The sequence below is a fragment of the Nycticebus coucang genome, chromosome 6 (genome assembly GCF_027406575.1).
Source record: "Nycticebus coucang isolate mNycCou1 chromosome 6, mNycCou1.pri, whole genome shotgun sequence".
Taxonomy (NCBI): Eukaryota; Metazoa; Chordata; class Mammalia; order Primates; family Lorisidae; genus Nycticebus; species Nycticebus coucang.
In genome coordinates, this window is record NC_069785.1 from 101,302,125 (window position 1) to 101,325,808 (window position 23,684).

Consider the following 23,684-nt stretch of genomic DNA (forward strand, 5'->3'; position numbering starts at 1 on the left):
TAACCAGTTCTTTGTTGCTAAACATTTAGGCTGGTCACAGTTTGTTTTTGGTGTTGCAAAAATAATGCTGCTATAAATATACTTGAAGATCTATCTTTGCTTGAATTTGTGTTTATTTGCTTTGAATACATTTCTAGAAAAATGTATTTGTTGAGACATGAATTTTAGGTTAAAAAGTATGTGAAATTTTAAGATCTTTGATTTATACTACAAATTGCCTGCCAGAGTGTTCCCATCAACATGTCCTCTTACCCTGTAATAGTAAGGATAAATATATCTCATTACTGAGAGATTCTTAAAAATACTTTTGACCATGTGTGATACTGGCTTTGTGCATTGTCTCCTGAAGACATCCTAAGTGGAATGGATTTTCATCTTCATGGTTTGTCTTTTTCTCTATTGAGAAAAAGTTGTGTGCTCTTTTTATTTATTTATTTTCTTTTTTTTTGTTGTTGGGTATTCATTGAGGGTACAATAAGCCAGGTTACACTGATTGCAATTGTTAGGTAAAGTCCCTCTTGCAATCATGTCTTGCCCCCATAAAGTGTGACACACACCAAGGCCCCACCCACCTCCCTCCTTCCCTCTTTCTGTCCCCCCCCATAACCATAATTGTCATTAATTGTCCTCATATCAAAATTGAGTACATAGGATTCATGCTTCTCCATTCTTGTGATGCTTTACTAAGAATAATGTCTTCTAGCCGGGCGTTGTGGCGGGCGCCTGTAGTCCCAGCTGCTTGGGAGGCTGAGTCAAGAGAATCGCCTAAGCCCAAGGATTTGGAGGTTGCTGTGAGCCGTGTGATGTCACGGCACTCTACCGAGGGCGATAAGGTGAGACTGTCTCTACGGAAAAAAAAAAAAAAAAAAAAAAAAAAAGAATAATGTCTTCCACGTCCATCCAGGTTAATACGAAGGATGTAAAGTCTCCATTTTTTTTAATGGCTGAATAGTATTCCATGGTATACATATACCACAGCTTGTTAATCCATTCCTGGGTTGGTGGGCATTTAGGCTGTTTCCACATTTTGGCGATTGTAAATTGAGCTGCAATAAACAGTCTAGTACAAGTGTCCTTATGAGAAAAGGATTTCTTTCCTTCTGGGTGGATGCCCAGTAATGGGATTGCAGGATCAAATGGGAGGTCTAGCTTGAGTGCTTTGAGGTTTCTCCATACTTCCTTCCAGAAAGGTTGTACTAGTTTGCAGTCCCACCAGCAGTGTAAAAGTGTTCCCTTCTCTCCACATCCACGCCAGCATCTGCAGTTTTGAGATTTTGTGATGTGGGCCATTCTCACTGGGGTTAGATGATATCTCAGGGTTGTTTTGATTTGCATTTTTCTAATATATAGAGATGATGAACATTTTTTCATGTGTTTGTTAGCCATTCGTCTGTTGTCTTTAGAGAAAGTTCTATTCATGTCTCTTGCCCATTGATATATGGGATTGTTGGCTTTTTTCATGTGGATTAATTTGAGTTCTCTATAGATCCTAGTTATCAAGCTTTTGTCTGATTGAAAATATGCAAATATCCTTTCCCATTGTGTAGGTTGTCTCTTTGCTTTGGTTATGGTCTCCTTAGCTGTACAGAAGCTTTTCAGTTTAATGAAGTCCCATTTGTTTATTTTTGTTGTTGTTGCAATTGCCATGGCAGTCTTCTTCATGAAGTCTTTCCCCAGGCCAATATCTTCCAGTGTTTTTCGTATGCTTTCTTGGAGGATTTTTATTGTTTCATGCCTTAAGTTTAAGTCCTTTATCCATCTTGAATCAATTTTTGTGAGTGGGGAAAGGTGTGGGTCCAGTTTCAGTCTTTTACATGTAGACATCCAGTTCTCCCAACACCATTTATTGAATAAGGAGTCTTTCCCCCAAGGCATGTTCTTGTTTGGTTTATCAAAGATTAGGTGGTTGTAAAATGTTTGTTTCATTTCTTGGTTTTCAATTCTATTCCAAGTGTCTATGTCTCTGTTTTTGTGCCAGTACCATGCTTTCTTGAGCACTATGGCTTTGTAGTACAGACTAAAATCTGGTATGCTGATGCTCCCAGCTTTATTTTTGTTACAGAGAACTGCCTTAGCTATACGGGGTTTTTTCCGGTTCCATACAAAACGCAGAATCATTTTTTCCAAATCTTGAAAGTACAATGTAGGTACTTTGATAGGAATGGCATTAAATAGGTAGATTGCTTTGGGAAGTATAGACATTTTAACAATGTTGATTCTTCCCATCCATGAGCATGGTATGTTCTTCCATTTGTTAATATCCTCTGCTATTTCCTTTCTGAGGATTTCATAGTTTTCTTTATAGAGGTCCTTCACCTCCTTCGTTAGGTATATTCCTAGGTATTTCATTTTCTTTGAGACTATGGTGAAGGGAGTTGTGTCCTTAATTAGCTTCTCATCTTGACTCTTATTGGTGTACACAAAGGCTACTGACTTGTGGACATTGATTTTATATCCTGAAACATTACTGTATTTTTTGATGACTTCTAGGAGTCTTGTGGTTGAGTCTTTGGGGTTCTCTAAGTATAAGATCATGTCGTCAGCAAAGAGGGAGAGTTTGACCTCCTCTGCTCCCATTTGGATTCCCTTTATTTCCTTGTCTTGCCTAATTGTATTGGCTAGAACTTCCAGCACTACGTTGAATAGTAAAGGTGACAGAGGACAACCTTGTCTGGTTCCAGTTCTAAGAGGAATAGCTTTCAGTTTTACTCCATTCAGTAAAATATTGGCTGTGGGTTTGTCATAGATAGCTTCAATGAGTTTTAGAAATGTGCCACCTATGCCTATACTCTTCAGTGTTCTAATTAGAAAAGGATGCTGGATTTTATCAAATGCTTTTTCTGCATCTATTGAGAGGATCATGTGATCTTTATTTTTGCCTCTGGTAATATGGTGGATAACGTTTATAGACTTGCGTATGTTAAACCAGCCTTGCATCCCTGGGATGAAGCCTACTTGATCATGATGAATGACTTTTTTGATGATAAGCTGTAATCTATTGGCTAGGATTTTGTTGAGAATTTTTCCATCTATATTCATGAGTGAGATTGGTCTGAAATTCTCCTTTTTGTTTGGGTCTTTTCCTGGTTTTGGTATCAGGGTGATGTTTGCTTCATAGAATGTGTTGGGGAAGATTTCTTCTTCCTCAATTTTTTGGAATAATTTCTGCAGTACAGGAATAAGCTCTTCCTTGAAGGTTTGATAGAATTCTGGAGTGAAGCCATCTGGACCAGGGCATTTTTTGGTTGGAAGCTTTTTTATTGTTTCTTTGATCTCAGTGCTTGATATTGTTCAGGAGCTCTATTTCTTCCTGGCTGAGTCTAGAGAGAGGGTGTGATTCCAAATATTGATCCATTTCTTTCACATTGTCAAATTTCTGGGCATAGAGTTTCTGGTAGTATTCAGAGATGATCTCTTGTATCTCTGTGGGATCAGTTGTTATTTCCCCTTTATCATTTCTGATTGAGGTTACTAGAGATTTTACTTTTCTATTCCTCGTTAGTCTGGCCAATGGTTTATCTATTTTATTTATTTTTTCAAAAAACCAACTCCTTGTTTCATTAATTTTTGGAATGATTCTTTTGTTTTCAATTTCATTGATCTCTGATTTGATTTGGATATTTCTTTTCTTCTACTGAGTTTAGGCTTAGATTGTTCTTCTTTTTCCAATTCCATAAGATCTCTTGTGAGATTGTTGGTGTGCTCTCTTTCTGTTTTTCGAATGTAGGCATCTAAAGCAATGAATTTTCCTCTCAGAACTGCTTTTGCAGTATCCCACAGGTTTTGGTAGCTTGTGTCTTCATTGTTGTTATGCTCAAGGAAGTTGATGATTTCCTGTTTTATTTCTTCCTTCACCCATCTGTTATTCAACAGAAGATTGTTTAGTTTCCATGCCTTTGGGTGGGGTCGAGCATTTTTGTTAGAGTTGAGTTCCACCTTTAGTGCCTTATTGTCTGAGAAGATACAAGGTAAAATTTCAATTCTTTTGATTCTGTTGATATTTGTTTTGTGTCCCAGGATATGATCAATTTTGGAGAATGTTCCATGGGGTGATGAGAAGAATGTATATTCTTTATCTTTGGGATGGAGTGTTCTATATGCGTCTATCAAGCACAGTTGTTCTAGGGTCTCATTTAAGTCTCTTATATCCTTGTTTAATTTCTGTTTAGAGGATCTGTCCAGCTCTGTAAGAGGAGTGTTAAGGTCCCCTGTTATTATGGTATTATCAGATATCCTATTGCTCAGACTGAGTAAGGTCTGTTTCAAGAATCTGGGAGCATTTAAATTGGGTGCAGAGATCTTTAGAATTGAAATGTCTTCTTGTTGTATTTTTCCCTTGACCAATATAAAGTGACCATCTTTGTCTTTTTTGACTTTAGTTGCTTTAAATCCACATGTATCTGAAAATAAGATTGCAACTCCTCTTTTCTTCTGAATTCCATTTGCCTGAAAAATTGTCTTCCAACCCTTGACTCGGAGCTTTAATTTGTCTTTTGAAGCCAGGTGTGTTTCTTGCAGACAGCAAATGGATGGCTTGTGTTTTTTAATCCAGTCAACCAATCTATGTCTCTTCAGTGGGGAATTCAAGCCATTAACATTTATTGAGATAATTGATAAGTGTGGTAGTATTCTATTGGTCTTATTTGGTGAGAGTCCATTGCTTAGTTTTATCTTTTGCATCAGTGTGGAGGTTTGGTTCTGTCCTTTAATTTCTGAGTTCTTACTTTGCTGCTGATCCATTGTGGTGGTGTGTGTGCAGAACAGGTTGAAGTATTTCCTGTAGAGCTGGTCTTGTTGTGGTGAATTTCCTCAATGTTTGTATATCCGTAAATGATTTGATTTCTCCATCAATTTTGAAGCTTAGCTTAGCAGGGTACAGAATTCTGGGCTGGAAATTGTTCTGTTTAAGTAGATTAAAGGTAGATGACCATTGTCTTCTTGCTTGGAAAGTTTCATAAGTTTCATTAGAGAAGTCTGCGGTCACTCTGATGGATTTGCCCCTGTAGGTCAACTGGCGCTTACTCCTGGCAGCTTGCAGAATCTTTTCTTTTGTCTTGACTTTGGACAGGTTCATCACAATGTGTCTTGGAGAAGCTCGGTTAAAGTTGAGGCGACCTAGGGTCCGATAGCCCTCTGAAAGCAGTGTGTCAGAATCTTTGGTGATGTTTGGGAAATTTTCTTTTATAATATTCTCTAGTATGGCTTCCATTCCTCTGGGGCATTCTTCTTCCCCTTCTGGAATTCCTATAACTCGTATGTTGGAACACTTCATAAAGTCCCATAATTCTGACAGTGAACGTTCTGCTTTCTCTCTCTTCTTTTCTGCCTCTTTTACTATCTGAGTTATCTCAAAAACTTTGTCTTCTACCTCTGAAATTCTTTCTTCTGTATGGTCTAACCTGTTGCTGATACTTTCCATTGCATCTTTAAGTTCCCTGATTGACTGTTTCATTTCCTTCAGCTCTGCTATATCCTTTTTATATTCTTCATATTGTTCATCTCTTATTTGATTCTGTTTTTGGATTTCCTTTTGGTTATTTTCCACTTTATTAGCAGTTTCCTTCATTGTTTCCATCATTTCTTTCATTGTTTTCAACATGTGTATTCTAAATTCCCTTTCTGTCATTCCTAACATTTCTGTATAGGTGGAATCCTCTGCAGTAGCTACCTCATGGTCCCTTTGCGGGGTTGTTCTCGTCTGGTTCTTCATGTTGCCTGGAGTTTTCTGCTGATTCTTCCTCATGGGTGATTTCTTTTATCTGTTTCCTTGCCCTAATTTTCCTTTCACTTCCTCTTGCTCTTTAAGTTCTCGTGCCTGTGGACTAAGGGTTACAGGACCAGAAGGGTGAGAAGGTTGAAGAGCAAAAAAGGGATGAAAGAAAGGAGGACCGAGTGATAAGGAAAAAAAAAGAAAAATAGAGAAAGGAGAGGGGGTGGGTAAAAGGAATATTGACAAAAAGAAGAGAGGCACAGAAAGAGGGAGATGGAGCAATATAGGTGTACAGTATGGTACTTTGATACAGCCTTAAAAAAAAACCACCTTCTGGGGGTGTCCAGTTGGGTGGTTCCCTTGAGGTCAGCAGCTCTTTGCTAACCTGATCAGACACAGTACCCCACAGTTGCGGGCGGGTTTAGACGGATTGAACACACGCGACCACTTGCCGGTTTTCCACTGTTTTAGTCCTCCTTTTGGGGTCCAGAAGTCTCTCGCTGACTCCCTGTATCCTCTCAGGGGTGATGATAGGCAGATCCCACCAGCCAGAGATGCCTGGAGTCCTATATCCCCAGACTCACGGTGCCCAGATGCAAGGAAGCTGTTACTCGGCTGCCATCTTGCTCCGCCTCCTGTGTGCTCTTTTTATACAAGAAGTATTAACTTCTTACTAAGTTGTGTGCTCTTTTTATACAAAAGAGTATTAATCTTCTGTCTTTTATATATTGAAAACAATTTTCCAATTTTATTTTATTTTTATTTATGTTTTTGATATACTCACATTCAACATTTTCAAGTAGTCTAGTTTAGCAGTCTTTTCATTTTTGAATTCTCTACTTTTTCATGCTTAGAAGTAACCTCATATTGGGAGACAATATATGGACATATATTCTATCTCCTAGTCTTATATTTCATTTTAAATCTTTATTTTGGAATGTATTTTGTCAGTTAGTCCGTCAGGCTTTTCCTGTGGCAATTCATACTTTTTTAGTTACAGGACCTTTGTAATATGTTAGTGTCTACAACAGCAAGACCTCCCTTCATTATTATAGTTTTGGATGGTATGAATCTATCTTTTTCTGACCTTGTGGATTTGTGGATATTATAGTTTTGGCTGGTATGAATCTATCTTTTTCTGACCTCGTGGATTTGTGGATTTTATTCTGTACATTTTTGTTTAATCAATTGATGTTTTATTCATATTCCAAGAATAAAAAATCCTGTTGTTTTTAGTAGCATATACTATAAGGGAAGAGGAACGAAAATTCCCTCTTAAAACTACACTACACAGCAACAATTTAAAGAACAAAGTTCATCCCCAGTGAAAGAAGGAAATGGTACCAGCTCCCAGCCACACACCATGAAGGAGTTTTTGAGCACTGTAAAGGAAGCATCCTGAAGGCTGGCAAGTGTCTTCTGGGACTGTGAGTGGGACATAACTGTACCATCTAGTACACCTTTTGTAAGAACAGTGAAATAGGAACTTGGAAGAATTGGGTATTGTCCCCAAGGAGGCCTAGTTTGACATCCAAATTGGCAAGGGATGAAGAGTTAAAGGGGAAACCTGCTCACATAGGATTTTGTTGTTTAGGTGTATGACACAGCCTCCTATGGAAGGATACTGGTGGAGCTGAAGTGGGACCCGAGTGGGGCAGGAGAGCAGCTCTTTCCCTTTCTCGAGGTCCTCAGTGACTTTTGAAAGCTAAAAACGAAGGGATGATGTCACTCTAGAGCAGTGGTTCTCAACTTGCCTAATGCCGTGACCCTTTAATACAGTTCCTATGGATCATGACACTTTAATATAGTTCCTTGTGGGTTGTGACCCACAGGTTGAGAACTGCTGCTCTAGAGCAAAGAAAATAATATATTTAGTGGTAAGATGAGCCACATACCAAAGCAGAATTGAGATATTAAGGACGACTCTAAGTCCTTCCCTATCTCATGCCCCACATCCTCTTTATGCTATTCTCCAGCAAACAGTTGACCCCATTAGGAACAACAAAAATAAACAGTAGAATATGCAACTGGGGACATGCTAGAAAGAATAAATGAATGTAAAAAAGTACAAACAGTCATAGACAAGTAACAAAGGAGACCCAACATATGCACAGTTAATATTTCTGAAAGAGGAAACAGGAAAATATTCAACAATATAATTAATGCTTTCTCACTCTTTTTATTTTTTCTTTAGGACTTCGTAAATACTGATTCTGTTTTGGTGTTTTTTTTTGTTTGTTTTTGTTGTTGGCACTGAGGATCACTTAGAGAAGTCTGTGTTCAATTTGAAATTCTGTCCTTATATATGATTTACCGTGGCTGCCATGATACCTACATGATTTCTTTATCCTGAAGTCTCATATTTTCATTAGGACATGATGTGAACAATTTTATGTAAATAATTTTTGTAAGTGTGTGTGTAGCATTTCAGTAATTTTAAAAATTAAATCATAGCTGTGTACATTAATGTAATTATGAGGTACAATGTGCTGGTTTTATATACAATTTGAAATACTTTGAATATTCATGAAACTGGTTAACATAGCCTTCACCGCATTTTTCAGTAATTTTTTAATGTGGTCTTCAAATATGTGTTTTCATTTTCTTTTTATTTTCCTAAGCTCACATCTTCTCTTGTCTTGAAATGTTTCCTTTAAATTTACATTTCTACCTGATCTTTTAAAAAAGAGATTAAGTTGTCCATAATGTATTTGGGACTGTTTTCTCGCCTAATTAATTTAGTAATGCTTGGGTTTTGATTACATTTTGCTTATGTCTCTTCCTACCTATTTTTAAAAATTCGTGTGCTTTGATCTTGTGAGGATCCTGTTCCTATAGTCACTCTCTTTTTTGTGGGGCTCCGCTCCATGGCTCTCTCACCCTTGGACCAGGAAGCTAACTAGACCTTGTTCTTCTCTTGGTCATGGCAGAGATGCGTGAAGCACAAATGCACATGAATCGCTCAAGCTTCTGCTATGTCATTTCTGCTAACATCCCACTGGCCAAAGCAACTCACATAGCTGAAGCTGTAATCAGGGAGTAGGAAGTACTCTCACCTACTATGAGAGGCAAGCAAGTTATATGGCCACACCCAGATTACTGAGGAGAGAAGTATGCTCTTCCCTTGGAGATTGTGTGTATGTGTATATAGGGGAGGGGCGTTGAGTGAATATTGTTAAATAATAATCTGATCTGCCATTTTGGCAAAGCCAAGCTTTCATCAAGGCAGCATAGTTCCAAAGAGCAGGCTTTAACCATCGCACTCTCAGGACCCTCATAAACTAAGTTATTGAATTTGGGAGGAGTTAACCCAAGTGAGGAGTTGTGGCCCGACTCACTTTGGGGTGGACCTAGCTTTACTTTATGAGATAGATATTCTTTACTATCTCACTCTTAGCCCTAACATGAAACTCAAGTCTGTGGCAGCAGAAATCCAGAAATGATTGTCTTAGCCCCCTAAATCAATAGTATTATTTAAACTTTTTGACTGTAATTCACATTATATCATGACTACCCACATACGTACTCATGTTTTTCATATTACTCATACAAAAGTTTCGGGAAATATTGTTTATCCTTTCTATTTGATTTCTCTCTTCATCTCATTTTGTTTCGTTCAATTCCAATTGAGTCCATGAAAAAAATAGCAGATTATTATTGAATCAATTAATTTTGTGACCCGCTAGTGGGAGGTATTTATAGTTTGAAAAAAACACCACTCTGGTAATAGAGACAACATTTTCTGCCTACTCATGTGTGTTGGGGTTGGTATCTGGTAACCGAGACTCCTAATGCACTCCCTGATCCTGGTCAACCATTGCTGAGTGTAATCTCCTCTCTTGGGCTTTATCTTCCCCAACTGTGCTCACTGTTGCTAATGGTATACAGAGAAAACTATGATCTCCAGCACGCCTGGCTCCCAGGGCTCTTCAAAGCTATCTAGAACTTCATATCTTTTACTCCTCTGACCTAGTTACCTGAGGAATCATGTTAATAAGTTTCCTGATATTGAATCAGACTTGTGTTCCTGGTGTTAACTATAGTTGGCTGTGATATATTGTCTTTTTTATATTTAGCTGGATTTGGTTTGCAAATGTTTTAATGAAAATTACTGTATCTGTGTTCATAAGAGATGTTGGTTTGTACCGTATTTTTTAGGTTTTCATATCAAGATTTTTGCTAATCTCATACAATGAATTAAAGCACTTTCTGTAGTTTCTCTTTTTCTGGGTCAGTTTAAATAGCACAGAAAGGAACCTATTTTTTTTTTTTCATCTGGACTCTTATTTAATTAGTTTTAGCATTTCACCATTTATGATGAAGTCTATTTTTCACAGATGTCTTTATGAATTTAAATAGTTTCCTTCTATTCCTCTTTAAGATTTTTATTAAGAATAGTTCTAAACTTTATCAAATGGCTTTTCAGCAACTATTGAACCTATTCTTTAAAGGTTTTACTGGTATCCCCCAGGTAAAGGGGGCATAAAACCTTTTTGGGAGAGTGTTTATTTGACAACTTTTTACTTTTTATATAGTTATTTGGATTTTATACAATTATTTGGATACAATCAAAATTGATTAAAGAAGTAGGAGAAATCTGCTTCTTTAATCAATTTTGATCAATACAAAAATAAAAAAAAAACTGTATTTTCCTAGAAGCCCTCTATTTCATGGAAAGTTAAACTTTTGGTAGGACAGAATTAAAGGAAGTGTTTTGTAATTTTTTAAATAATTGATTTATTCTCTCTAGATCATGTGGCTTTTTAGTTTTATGTTTTTGAAATGTATTAAACCGCTCAATTTCATGTGGGTCTCAAGGATATTTGACAATTTGACATTTTTGTAAAATTTCACAGATATTTGACAGTAAATTGTATTCTCCCAGTTAGAACATTGCTCTTCCCTGCTCCCCCTTCTCCTCTTCTCTCTATTCACTGCCACACTATTCCCTATTTGGTTCTGCTGAGGAGCCATCTATCTGTTTTTGTTTCCTTAGGTCTTACTCATCTCTATCCTCAGGAGCTCATCTTCCACCAAATGCTTGCCTAGCTGCCTTTGCTAACAAAAATAATTCTCTCCTTAAGAGGAACAAGAGGCCTCCCTGCTGGATGAGACTGAATTCCACAGGTCCATTTGCTGATCTTGCTTCTGGGTTGCTTTTTACTTTTTCCAATATTATCACCAAAGGAATATTCAACATCTTCGTTCCCCAATATTTTTCTTTATTATCAAGTTGTACCCTGAGTAGCCTGGGCGAGGCTCTCACTTACTATATACTCACCAGCCTTTGATATCACTAAAAAAAAAAAAAAAAAAAAAATGGTAACTTGATAGAAGTTTGGACATTTTGTACTCTGTCACCCTTTAATCCAAATAGAAGTGACCACCCCTGATCATCAGAGCAGGGAATTCTGAGGGTTGCTGTGGCTAATTTAGGGGTACATTTTAAGCTGTATTATAAAATGGATATACTAGCTGTGAGTCTATACTTTATGAGAAGAGAGACTCATATATGTTAGTATCTAAAAATAAGGTATCACTGAAGGGGGTACCAAATGATAAGCAAAACTAGCTTGTGCTCAGGGGTCTGGAAGATGGGGCTGCAGGAGAGTTTGGAAAGGGGGAGGCTCTGTTGGCATCTTTTGCTGGGTGGACGCAGGGCCTGTGAAGACCCTCTTCTCTGTGAAGCTGAGTGATGACTCCACCACTTGCTGGGAGTGAAGATTGAAGCTGGTGGAAAGAGGCCAGTGTGAGTTTCAGGGGTATGACTGTCCTTCTTTTGGAGGAAGGGTTGCCCATTTGTGGCAGTAGCTTGTGGCCATCCTTGGTTGAGGCTGAGAGAGACGAGGAAGGAAAAGTTGTGGGACAGGCAGGTAAAGCAATGCCGTTTGGCTGCTCAAACCAAATTCCTTTCAGGGCAAACACTTCTCATTTATAATGCAGAACCTCCTTTGCAAAGAGCAGTAGTCAGTGGGACAGTGGCACATAACGGCCCTCTGAAGGAAGCAGACCCTCCCAGACCCTGGGCAGGCCTTTGCGGAGCCCTGAGCAGTGGCCTTCCTTTTCAGGACAGGCTTCATGGCCCTGCATGTTGAGGTGTATCCCAGTGGCTCTGAGCTGACCAAGGCACTTTCTCTCCCCTTTCTGGGAGGTCCGGCGTGTGGCAGACATCAGTGTTCACAGCTCCAGGGGCGGAGTATGCATACTGCACAGTCTGTAAACACTTTCTGGGAGGCATTAACAGCTTCCATTGGCAGAGCCAGGAAAGCATTGTGGAAGGGGCCTGGGGTGGCAGGCACCGTGCCCTGAGGGCTCTGTTCACCTGGGTGCTGCCCCCAGTACACCCGGCTGATGACTGCTGATGTCTGGTGGTTATCAGCACCCTGAGCAACCAGACACTGAAGATAATGGAGAGCTTTTGGGGAGAGGGAGTGAGTGAGCCACTGTTTACAGTTAATTGATAAAACAAATAGTCATACGTGTATGTGCATTCATTCACACACACACACAGAGCGACACAGATGGTGTACTGATGCTGCCCTCAGGTCTTCCTCAGTGGACACTGGCGAGTCCTGTGAGTGTGACAGGCCAAGGTGGCGTCTGTGTCCTTGTTGACCTCATTGCCAGGTTTGTTCTCTGTTGTCTGTTGATCTGCTTTAATGCCCATCTCGGGACACAGAGTGTATTGAGTAAGTCTTGGCTCCCAAGATGCTTCCTTGGCCAGTCCTGGAGTGGTGTCCTGGAGAGATATTAACAGGTTTTTTCCACTCTAGGAATAACCAAGGGAAGCTTGTCCTTCAAAAGGCACATGGCACACAGGACATAGGCATCTTTTAAAAACTGTCACGTGGAAGTACTCACGGAGCCCAGAGCTCTGTTCTGTAATATAAAAAACTGTGGGATTAGCACATAATTCTGAAACTCAACTTATGAGTCTATTGACTGACGATCCTTGCTGAGGTCAAGAAAGGAAGCGATCTCAGTGGAAACTGTTGATAACACCAGAGCAGAGCTGGTGGTGGAAGTGCCTGTGGTAGCTGCTCTGTGCTCCGTGTTTCCAGCTCATGGACTCTGCCCTGCCTTCTCTTTGAAAGGTGGTTGCACCAAGGAATTTCAGCTTCTTTTGTGTGCTAGGACTTTCTTTATGGGATATATGGTTTGTAGATATTTTCTCCTGGTCTATAGCTTGATATTTTTTTCATTCTCTTATGAGGGTCTTTTGTAGAGCAAAAGTTTTAAATTTTGGTGAAGGTTTGTTTACTTTTGTTTTAAATTTATGGATCACAGTTTTTGGTGTGATGACTAAGAACTCTGTGCCCAGTCCTAGGTCATGAAGATTTTCTTCTATGTTTTCTTCTATAAGTTTTATAGTTTTAATTTTAAATTTAAATTAATGATTCATTTTGAATTAATTTTTGCATAAGGTCTGAGATTAAGGTCAATTTCAGCATCGTCATTGGTTGAAAACTTCTTTATCAAACATTAATTGAGAGCATTCATGTTGGTGCATTTCTGTCTGTCCACTGACCTGTGTGTCCATCTGTCCTCTCCTCTAGTGCCACGCTATATTCATCACTATAGCTGCACAGTAAGTCTAGAGTAATTCTTCTAGAATCAGCTAGAGTGAGTCTTCTTTATTTTTCTTTACCAAAATTATTTTAACTATTCTAATTCCTTTATATTTTCATATAAATTTTTGAATCAGCTTATCTATACATACAAAGAACTCCTGGTGGAATTTTGATAGGAATTGTATTAAACCTGTAGATCACTTTGGGGGAAGATGTTTTACAATGTTGAGTCTTCCCAATTCATGAGTATGAACTGTCCCTTCATTATTTATATCTTTTTTTTTTTCATAAGTGTTTTGTAAAATTCTGAACTTGCCTTGTTAGAGTTTTTGGAGTTACTATAAATGGTGTTGGGTTTTTCTTTTTTTAAATTTCAGGTTACTGTGAGGGTACATACAACCAAGTCACAGTATTTGTATTTGTTAGGTAGAGTCCCTCTTGTAGTTATGTCCTGCACCCAAAAAGTGTGCCATACACTCCTACATTGTGTCCATTTGGTGGGAGCACCCTAAACACCTCTCCCCTCTTCCCTCCATTGCACCTCCCCCCAACTTGAATTGAAATAAGTTTTTCTCCTATGTGGGTGTGAATTAGATAGTCTTACTGGCTTCATATTAGGATTAAGTACATTGGATATTTGCTCTTCCATTCTTGAGATACTTTACTAGGAAGAATATATTTCAGCTCCATTAAGGTTAATACAAAAGATGTGAAGTCTCCATCTTTTTTTATGGCTGAATAGTATTCCATGGTAATACATATACCACAGCTTGTTAATCCATTCCTGAGTTGATGGGCATTTAGGCTGTTTCCACATCTTGGTGACTATAAATTGAGCTGTGATAAACAATCTAGTACAAATGTCCTTATGATAAAATGATTTTTTTCTTCTGAGTAGTTACCTACTAATGGAATTGTAGGGTCAAATGAGTTCTTTGAGGAATCTCTATACTTCTTTCCAAAGAGGCTGTATTAGTTTGCAGTCCTACCAACAGTGTAAAAGTGTTCCTCTTTCTCCTGTAACTTTGAGACTTTGTGATATGGACTAATCTTACCAGGGTGAGATCATACCTCAGGGTGGTTTTGATTTGCATTTCTCTGCTGATTAGGGACAATGAACATGTTTTCATATGTTTGCTAGTCATTCTGCTTTCCTCAGAGAAGGTTCTATTCATGTCATTTGCCCAGTGACAGATGAGATTGTTAGCTCTTTTTGTGTAGATTGAGTTCCCTATAGATCCTAGTAATAAAGCCTTTTTCAGATTTGTAATATGCAAATATCTTTTCTCATTCTGAAAGTTGTCTATTTGCTTTGACTGTTGTATGCTTAGCTATCCAGTAGCTTTTCAGTTTAATTAAGTCCCATATGTTTATTTTTATGGTTGTCACAATTGCCATCGAAGTCTTCTTCATAATATCTTTCCCCAGGCCGATATCTTCAAGAGTTTTCCCCACAGTTTCTTCTGGGATTTTTATCATTTCATGCCTTAGAGTTAAATCTTTTATCCATCTTGAATCAATTTTTGGAAGTAGTGAGAGGTATGGGTCCAGTTTCAGTCTTTTACGTGTGGTTATCCAGTTCTCCCAGCCTCATTTATTGAATAGGGATTCTTTTCCCCAGTGTATGCTTTTGTTTGGTTTATCCAAGATCAGATGCTGTACGAGATTGGTTTCATCTCATGTTTTCTATTCAGTTCCAAATGTCTATGTCTCTATTTTTGTGCCAATACTGTCCTGTTTTGATCACTATGACCTTGTACTATAGCTGAAAGTCTGGTAGGGTGATGCCCCCAGCTTTGTTTTTATTACTGAGAATTGGCTTGGCTGTGTGTTTTTTTTTTTTTTTTTTTTCTGGATCCATGCAAAAGGAAGGACTATTTTTTCCAGTTCTTCAAACTATGATGCTGGTATTTTAATAGGGATTGCATTGAATCTGTAGATTGCTTTGGGAAGTATAGACATTTTAACAACATTGTTTCTTCCCTGCCCAGAAAATGGTATGGTTTTTCCATTTGTTGATGTTTTCTGCTATTTCTATTCTTAGGGTTTCATAATACTCTTTGTAGAGGTCCTTCATCTCTTATTAGGTGTATTCCTAAGTATTTCTTTCTTTCTTTCTTTTTTTTTTAAGCTACTGTGAAGGGAATTGTGTCTCTGATTAGTTTCCCAACTTGGCTGTTATTGGCATATATAAACACTACTGATTTGTGGGCATTGACTTTATATCTTGAGATGTTACTATATTTCCTGATTGCTTCCAGTCTTGTGGTTGAGTTTTTGGGGTTATGTAAGTTTAAGATGATATCGTCAGCAATGAGCGAGAGTTTGACTTCTTCTGCTCCCATTTGGATACCCTTTATTTCCTTCTCTTGCCTGATTGCATTGGCTAGAACTTCCAGCACTAAGTTGAATAGTTGTGACAATAGTGGATATCCCTGTCTGGTTCCATTTCTAAGTGGAAAAGCTTTCAGTTATACTCTATTCATTTTAATATTAGCTGTGGGTTTGTCATAGTTGGCTTTGATCAGATTCAGAGCTGTGCCATCTGTGCCTATATTCTTATGTGTTCTTGTTAGAAAAGAATGCATCAAATGCTTTTTCTGAATCTATTGAGAAGATCATATAGTCTATTGAGAAGATCATATAGTCTATTGAGAAGTCATATAGTCTTTTGATAGGATCATATAGTCATATTTCTATTTATATAGTGAATTACATTTATGGATTTGCCTATGTTAAACCAAGCTTGCATCCCTGGGATGAAGCTTACTTGATAATGATACATAATTTTTTTAGTGTGTAGCTGGAATCTATTGGCTAAGATTTTGTTGAATATTTTTGCATCTATATTCATTAGTGAAAATTGTCTGAAGTTCTCCTTTTTAGTTGGGTGTTTTCCATCACCCTGGTTTTGGTATCAGGATGATGTTTGCTTTGTAGAAGGTATTGGGGAAGATTCTTTCCTTCTCGGTGTTTTGGAGTAGTTTCTGCAATATGATAAGACTCTTCTTTGAAGGTATGGTAGAATTCTGGTGTGAAGCCATCTGTTCCAGGGTATTTTTTTTGTTGGAAGCTTTTTTATTATTTCTTCCATCTCAGTGTTTGATATTGGTCTGTTCAAGAGATCTGTTTGGTCTATTCAAGAGATCAGTTTCCTCTTGGTTAAGTGGAGGGAGAGGGTGTGGTTCCAAGTATTGATCCATTTCTTGCACATTGTCAAATTTTTCAGCATATAGTTTCTTGTAGTATTCATGGATAATCTCTTGTGTAGTGTTGGGCTTTTAGTTTTGGTAGCCATCTGTTATTAGTACACAGAAACACAACTGATTTTTATGTGTTGATCTTGTATCCTGCAACCTTTGTGAACTCACATATTAGTTCTAGTAACTTTTTGATTCCCTACGTAGGCAATGTGGTGTCATGCCTAAAATTAAGACACAGTTCGATGTCCTGCCTTGATGTCTGGTGAGACCAGGAGGTCCTTGAATGGCCTAACTCTGTGTTCCCCTCCACACTCTGGTCCTACAAATAAGGTCCTTGGAAGAATTTTTGTCATGAATAAGTGTTTAATTTTGTCAATTTTTTTTTCCTGCATCAACTGATACCATTATGTGAGTTGTCTTTTTACCCTGTTGATTTGATAACATTGATTAATTTTCAAATTTCGAACCAGCTTTGTATCCCTGAAATAAACTCCACTTAGTCCATTCATTTTACGTGTTGCTTAATTCTAGGACTTTTGCCTCTAAATTTATGAGAGATAGTCATCACCAGTTTTCTTTGTTTTGTTCTGTCATTGTCTCGTTTTGATACTATCTTCATGAAAAGAGTTGGGGAGTGTTCCTTCTTCTGTTTTCTGAAGAGATTGTGTAGAATTGGTGTTAATTATTCTTTAAATGTTTGACCTAATTCTCCAGTGAAAGCTGGCAATTTCTTCTTTGGCGGGTTTTAAACTATGAACTTAATTTACTTAATAATTACACATATAGTGGTCTTCAGATTATCTATTTTATATTGGGTGAATTTTGGTAGCAGCAGAGGAAATTGTCCATTTTGTCTAAATTGTTGAATTTATGCATGTAGAATTTTTTGTTGCATTTTCTTATTATTATACTTTCCATGGCTGTAGGATCTGTTGACATACCTGTTTCATTCCTGACATTGGAAGTTTGCACACATATCATTTTCCTTTTATTCTCTGTAGTATTGGTTGCTTTTTTTTGTCAGTTTATTGTTTTGTTGATCTTTCAAAAGAATCAGGTATTTGTTTTATAGATTTCTGTCTGCTGTTGTTTTTGATTTCGTCATTTTTGCTCTAATCTTTATTATTTTTTCCCTTTTGGTTTTGTTTTTTTTTCCCCTCTGTATTCCATTATCTTAGGGGTAGGAATCCTATTCCATTATCCTAGGGGTAGGAATTAGATTATTGATTTGAGACATCTTTTTTTTCCCTACTGTAAGCATTTATTGCTATAAGTTTCTTTGTAATTAATTTTTGCCATACCACAAAATTTGATATGCCTTACTTTCATTTTTATTCATTTATTTGTACTTTTAAAATTTCTTTCATACTGCAGTCTGAATGTTTGTGCCCACTTTCTTAAATCATGTTGGAATCCCATCCCCAATGTAATGGTATTAGGGTATTAGGAGGTAGGACCTTTGGGAGGTAATTAGGTCACAAGGGCAGAAGGCTCCTGAATGGGGTCTTACAAAGGAGGCCAAAAGGAGCTTATTTGCCTCTCCTGTCATGTAAAGACATAGAGCACAGCCAGAAGGCAGCATCTGTGAACCAGCCTGGGCTGTCACCAGAGACTGGACTGGCTGGCATCTTGATCATGGACCTCCCAGACTCCAGAAATGTCAGAAATTAGTTTCTATTGTTTGTAAGCTACCCAGTTTATGATATTTTCTTAAAGCTGCCCAAATGGAATAAGATACTTTAAGAATTTCTCTTTGATCCATGGTTTATTTACATGTGTGTTAGTTTCCAAGTGTTTGGAGATTTTCCTGTTACCTCTCCGTTATTGATTTCTAGTTTGATTCCATTGTAGACAGAGAATACACTCTGTATGACTTTAATTCTTTTAAATTCATTGAGGTTTGGTTTTTGTACAAGAATATAGTTTTTCTGATGAATGTTTCACAGACACTCTTGGAAAAAAAGTGTGTATTCTGCTGTTGTTGGGTGGAGTGTTTAGATATCAATTAGATTTTATTGGTTAATGATGTTGTTTAGTTTTCCTATGATAGCTTTCACAGTTAAGTCTGTGAACTCATCCTAGAAAAAGTGCTATGTATCTCATTTCTGAATATCACTATGGTCACCTGTGAAGTATTTCCTTTGGGAAGCTCTGCACTGACACCAGTGCCTAGTCCATGATTCAAAACACTTTTATTTTTAAAAATTTTTTTAATTAAATCATAACTGTGTACATTAATAATGCATTTATGGGTAAAATGTGCCAATTTGGTATACAATGTGGGAAGTTTATATCAAACTTGTTAACATAATCAACACCTCACTTACTTGTTGTAGTAAGACATTTGTACTCTTAATAGTTTTAAAATGTACCATTGCATTATGCACAATAGAAAGAGTTCTAAAAGTGCTTTGAGGGTATTTGGTGGGACCTCAAAGCACTTTTAGAACTCTTTCTAGTATTGCCGTGAGAACTGTTGTCAAACAAGGTCTGACAATGAAGTTCATGAACTTATCCTAAAAAACTTTATATATAACTTCATATAAATCTTATCATTTTTGTACTCTGATCACACAAATGTTATATCTCTGTTACTCACCTGTAGGTCTCTGATGTCTTGTTTTCAGTCTGCTTTTTTCCTTTTATTTAGATTGGGCAATTTATATTGATCTTTGTTGACGTTTATTAATCTGTCATCTCAGTATGCCAAAAACTTCCTTGTAGTGAGTTTTTCTTTTTAATTTAAGGAGCTGTATATTCAGTTCTTTAATTTCTATTTGGTTATTTATATGTCTTCTATTTATTTCCTGAGATTTTCTATTTTTTCAATTCTTTCCAGAGTGCTCATAATTGCTAACTGCAGAATTTTTATGATGGCTGTTTTAAAATCCTTGTCAAATAATTCAAACATCTGAGTTTATCTCAGTGTTGGCATTTATTGATTGTCTTTTATTATTTATGTTATGATTTTCCTGGTTCTTAGTATAACAAGTGATTTTTTTTTATTGTATCTTAAATATTTGGGGTATTATGTTATGAAACCCTGGAATCCCCTGGATTCTACTTCATTTAACTTTAATCTCTCTTCCATTTTAGCAGACAGATGCCCTATTCAGACTCACTGTGTAGGTCCTTGCCCTCTTTTGTGGGCCATGACTATGATGGTGGTTTGATGTTTAGAGTCCTTGCAGTACTGTTCTGATCTGCTTCACTCATGGGCAGTGGTATTTCATATACCAGTGCAGTTCTCAATCCTTTTGTACTATTAATTCTAGTCAGTTTTGTGTGTGACTTGGTCAGGGGTCTGCCTAGAACTTCATATGCACATTTAAGGATTCCCTTCTCCAGCTCCTTCTTTCCAACCACTGTCCTTAACACTCTACTTGGGAGGGGGAGGGGCACCACCTGCCACTGCTCAGCAGGACTGGGAGTCCAGGCTTCCCACTGGGTCTCAGCAGATACTGTCCTTCAGTGGGGGAGAATAATGTCCCCTGGGTCCCCATTAACTCCAGGATTAGGTTGGAAGTCCAGGCTCCCCTCTGGGTCTTTGCTAGCACCATGCCAGCAGCAGGGCTAGGCTAGCGTGTCCCAGACTGTCCACTCCCACTCATGGTGGAGGGAAAGTTCAGGCTTCCCATTCTCTGCTGTGGTTGGGGGCAGGGGGTGCATCCATGCACATATACTAAAATTGGAACGATACAGAGAAGATTAGCATGGCCCCTGCACAAGGATTACACGCAAATTCGTGAAGCGTTCCATATTTTTAGCTTTTCTTTTTTTTTTTTATTAAATCATAACTGTATACAATGACATGATTATGGGGCATCATACACTCACTTCATAAACCATTTGACACATTCTTATCACAGTGGTTAACATAGCCTTTCCGGCGTTATCTCAGTTACTGTGCCAAAACATTTACATTCTACATTTACCAAGTTTCGCAAATACCCCTGTAATATGCACCACAGGTGTGATCCCACCGATTCCCCTCCCTCTACCCACCCACCCCCCTTTCCCACTTCCCCCTATTGTTAAGTTGTAGCTGGGTTATAGCTTTCATGTGAGAGTCCCAAATTAGTTTCATAGTAGGGCTGTGTACATTGGGTATTTTTTCTTCCATTCTTGGGATACTTTACTAAGAAGAATATGTTCCAGCTCCATCCATGTAAACATGAAAGAGGTAAAGTCTCCATCTTTCTTTAAGGCTGCATAGTATTCCATGGTATACATATACCACAATTTATTAATCCATTCGTGGATCGATGGGCACTTGGGCTTTTTCCATGACTTAGCTATTATGAATTGGGCTGCAATAAACATTCTGGTACAAATATCTTTGTTATGTTGTGATTTTTGGTCTTCTGGGTATATGCCCAGCAGAGGAATTACAGGATTGAATGGCAGATCTATTTTTAGATCTCTGAGTGTTCTCCATATATCTTTCCAAAAGGAATGTATTAATTTGCATTCCCACCAGCAGTGCAGAAGTGTTCCCTTTTCTCCGCATCCACGCCAACATCTCCGGTCTTGAGATTTTGTGATATAGGCTAGTCTCATTGGAGTTAGATGATATCTCAAAGTAGTTTTGATTTGCATTTCTCTGATGATTAAAGATGATGAGCATTTTTTCATATGTCTGAAGGCCGTGCGCCTGTCTTCTTCAGAGAAGTTTCTCTTCAAATCCCTTGCCCAGCCTGCGATGGGATCCCTTGTTTTTTTCTTGCTGATGCGTTTGAGTTCTCTGTGGATTCTGGTTATTAAACCTTTGTCAGAGATATACCCTGCAAATATCTTCTCCCATTCTGAGGGCTGTCTGCTTGCTCTGCTTACTGTGTTCTTAGCTGTGCAGAAGCTTTTTAGTTTGATCAAGTCCCAGTAGTGTATTTTTGAAGCTGCTTCAATTGCCCGGGGGGTTCTCCTCATGAAATACTCACCCAGACCAATTTCTTCAAGGGTTTTCCCTGCATTCTTCTCTAGTATTTTTATAGTTTCATGTCTTAAGTTTAAATCTTTAATCCAATGAGAGTCTATCTTAGTTAATGGTGAAAGGTGTGGGTCCAATTTCAGTCTTCTGCAGATTGCCAGCCAGTTCACCCGCCACCATTTGTTAAATAGGGAATCTTTTCCCCACTGAATGTTTTTAATTGGCTTGTCAAAAATCAAATAGCGGTAAGTAGCTGGATTCATCTCTTGGTTCTGTATTCTGTTCCAGATATCTACTTCTCTGTTTTTGTGCCAATACCATGCTGTTTTGATCACTATCGATTTGTAGTAAAGTCTGAGGTCTGGTAGTGTGATTCTTCCTGTTTTGTTTTTATTTCTGAGTAATGTCTTGGCTATTCGAGGTTTTTTCTGATTCCATATAAAACGAAGTAATGTTTTTTCAAGATCTTTAAAATATGACAGTGGAGCTTTAATAGGGAGTGCGTTGAAATTATATATTGCTTTGGGTAGTATGGACATTTTGATAATGTTGATTCTTCCTAGCCATGAGCATGGTATGTTTTTCCATTTGTTAACATTTTCAGCTATTTCTTTTCTTAGAGTTTCATAGTTCTCTTTATAGAGATCTTTCATTTCTTTTGTTAGGTAAATTCCCAAATATTTCATCTTCTTTGGCACTACTGTGAATGGGATAGAGTCCTTAACTGCTTTTTCAATTTGACTGTTGTTGGTGTATATAAAGGCTACTGATTTATGAATGTTGATTTTGTAACCTGAGACGCTGCTGTATTCCTTGATCACTTCTAGGAGTTTTGTAGTAGAGTCCCTAGTGTTTTCCAGATACACAATCAAATAATCTGTGAAGAGCGAGAGTTTGATCTCTTCTGACCCTATATGGATACCCTTGATCACCTTTTCTTCCCTAATTGCGGTGGCTAAAACTTCCATTACAATGTTGAAAAGCAATGGAGACAATGGGCAGCCTTGTCTGGTTCCTGGTCTGAGTGGAAATGATTCCAATTTAACTCCATTCAATATGATATTGGCTGTGGGTTTGCTGTAGATAGTCTCTATCAGTTTAAGAAAAGTCCCTTCTAGACCAATTTTCTTGAGTGTTCTGATCATGAAGGGATGCTGAATATTATCAAAAGCTTTTTCTGCATCAATTGAGAGAATCATATGGTCTTTGTTTTTTAATTTGTTTATGTGCTGAATTACATTTATAGATTTACGTATATTGAACCAGCCTTGAGACCCTGGGATAAAACCAACTTGGTCATGATGTATAATTTGTTTGATGTGTTGCTGGATTCTGTTTGTTAGGATCTTGTTGAATATTTTTGCATCTATGTTCATTAGTGATATTGGTCTATAATTTTCTTTTCTTGTTGGGTCTTTTCCTGGTTTGGGGATCAGGGTGATGTTTGCTTCATAGAACGTGTTGGGTAGTCTTCCTTCTTTTTCTACCTTTTGGAACAGGTTGAGTAATATAGGTACTAATTACTCTTTAAAGGTTTGGTAGAATTCTGATGTGAAACCATCTGGTCCCAGGCTTTTCTTTTTAGGGAGGTTTTGTATAGTTGATGCTATTTCTGAACTTGATATGGGTCTGTTCAACATTTCCACTTGATTCTGGTTAAGTCTTGGAAGGTGGCGTGCTTCCAAGTATCGGTCTATTTCCTTCAGATTTTCATATTTCTGAGAATAAAGTATCTTGTAATATTCATTAAGGATTTTTTGGATTTCTGATGAGTCTGTGGTTATTTTGTCTTTGTTGTTTCTGATTGATGATATTAGAGATTTTACTCTTTTTTTCTTGATTAGGTTGGCCAGAGGTTTATCTATTTTATTGACCTTTTCAAAAAACCAGCTTTTTGATTTTTTGATCTGTTGTATTATTCTTTTGTTTTCAATTTCATTTAATTCTGCTCTAATTTTGGTTATTTCTTTTCTTCTACTGGGTTTGGGGTTGGAATGTTCTTCCTTTTCCAGTTGCGTGAGATGTCCCATTAAGTTGTTAACTTCCTCTCTTTTCATTCTCTTGAGGAAGGCTTGCAGTGCTATAAATTTCCCTCTTAGAACTGCCTTTGCAGTGTCCCAGAGGTTCTGATAGTTTGTGTCTTCATTGTCGTTTTGTTCCAAAAAATTGGTGATTTCTTTCTTAATCTCATCTCTGACCCAGCTATCATTCAGCATAAGGTTATTTAACTTCCATGTTTTTGTATGGGTATGCAGATTCCTGTTGTTACTCAA

The 23,684-nt window shown here is 37.7% G+C and overlaps 1 protein-coding gene and 1 non-coding gene across 5 annotated transcripts in view; both read left to right on the plus strand.

Moving 5' to 3' along the window:
• The window catches only part of ADAMTSL3 (ADAMTS like 3), a 406,539-nt gene that overhangs the window by 9,372 nt on the left and 373,483 nt on the right, over positions 1-23,684 (plus strand). The gene's annotated exons all lie outside the window — the stretch shown is intronic.
• Positions 20,148-20,249, plus strand: LOC128589327 (U6 spliceosomal RNA). The gene has a single exon (XR_008380922.1). It is a non-coding gene; the product is annotated as a U6 spliceosomal RNA (small nuclear RNA).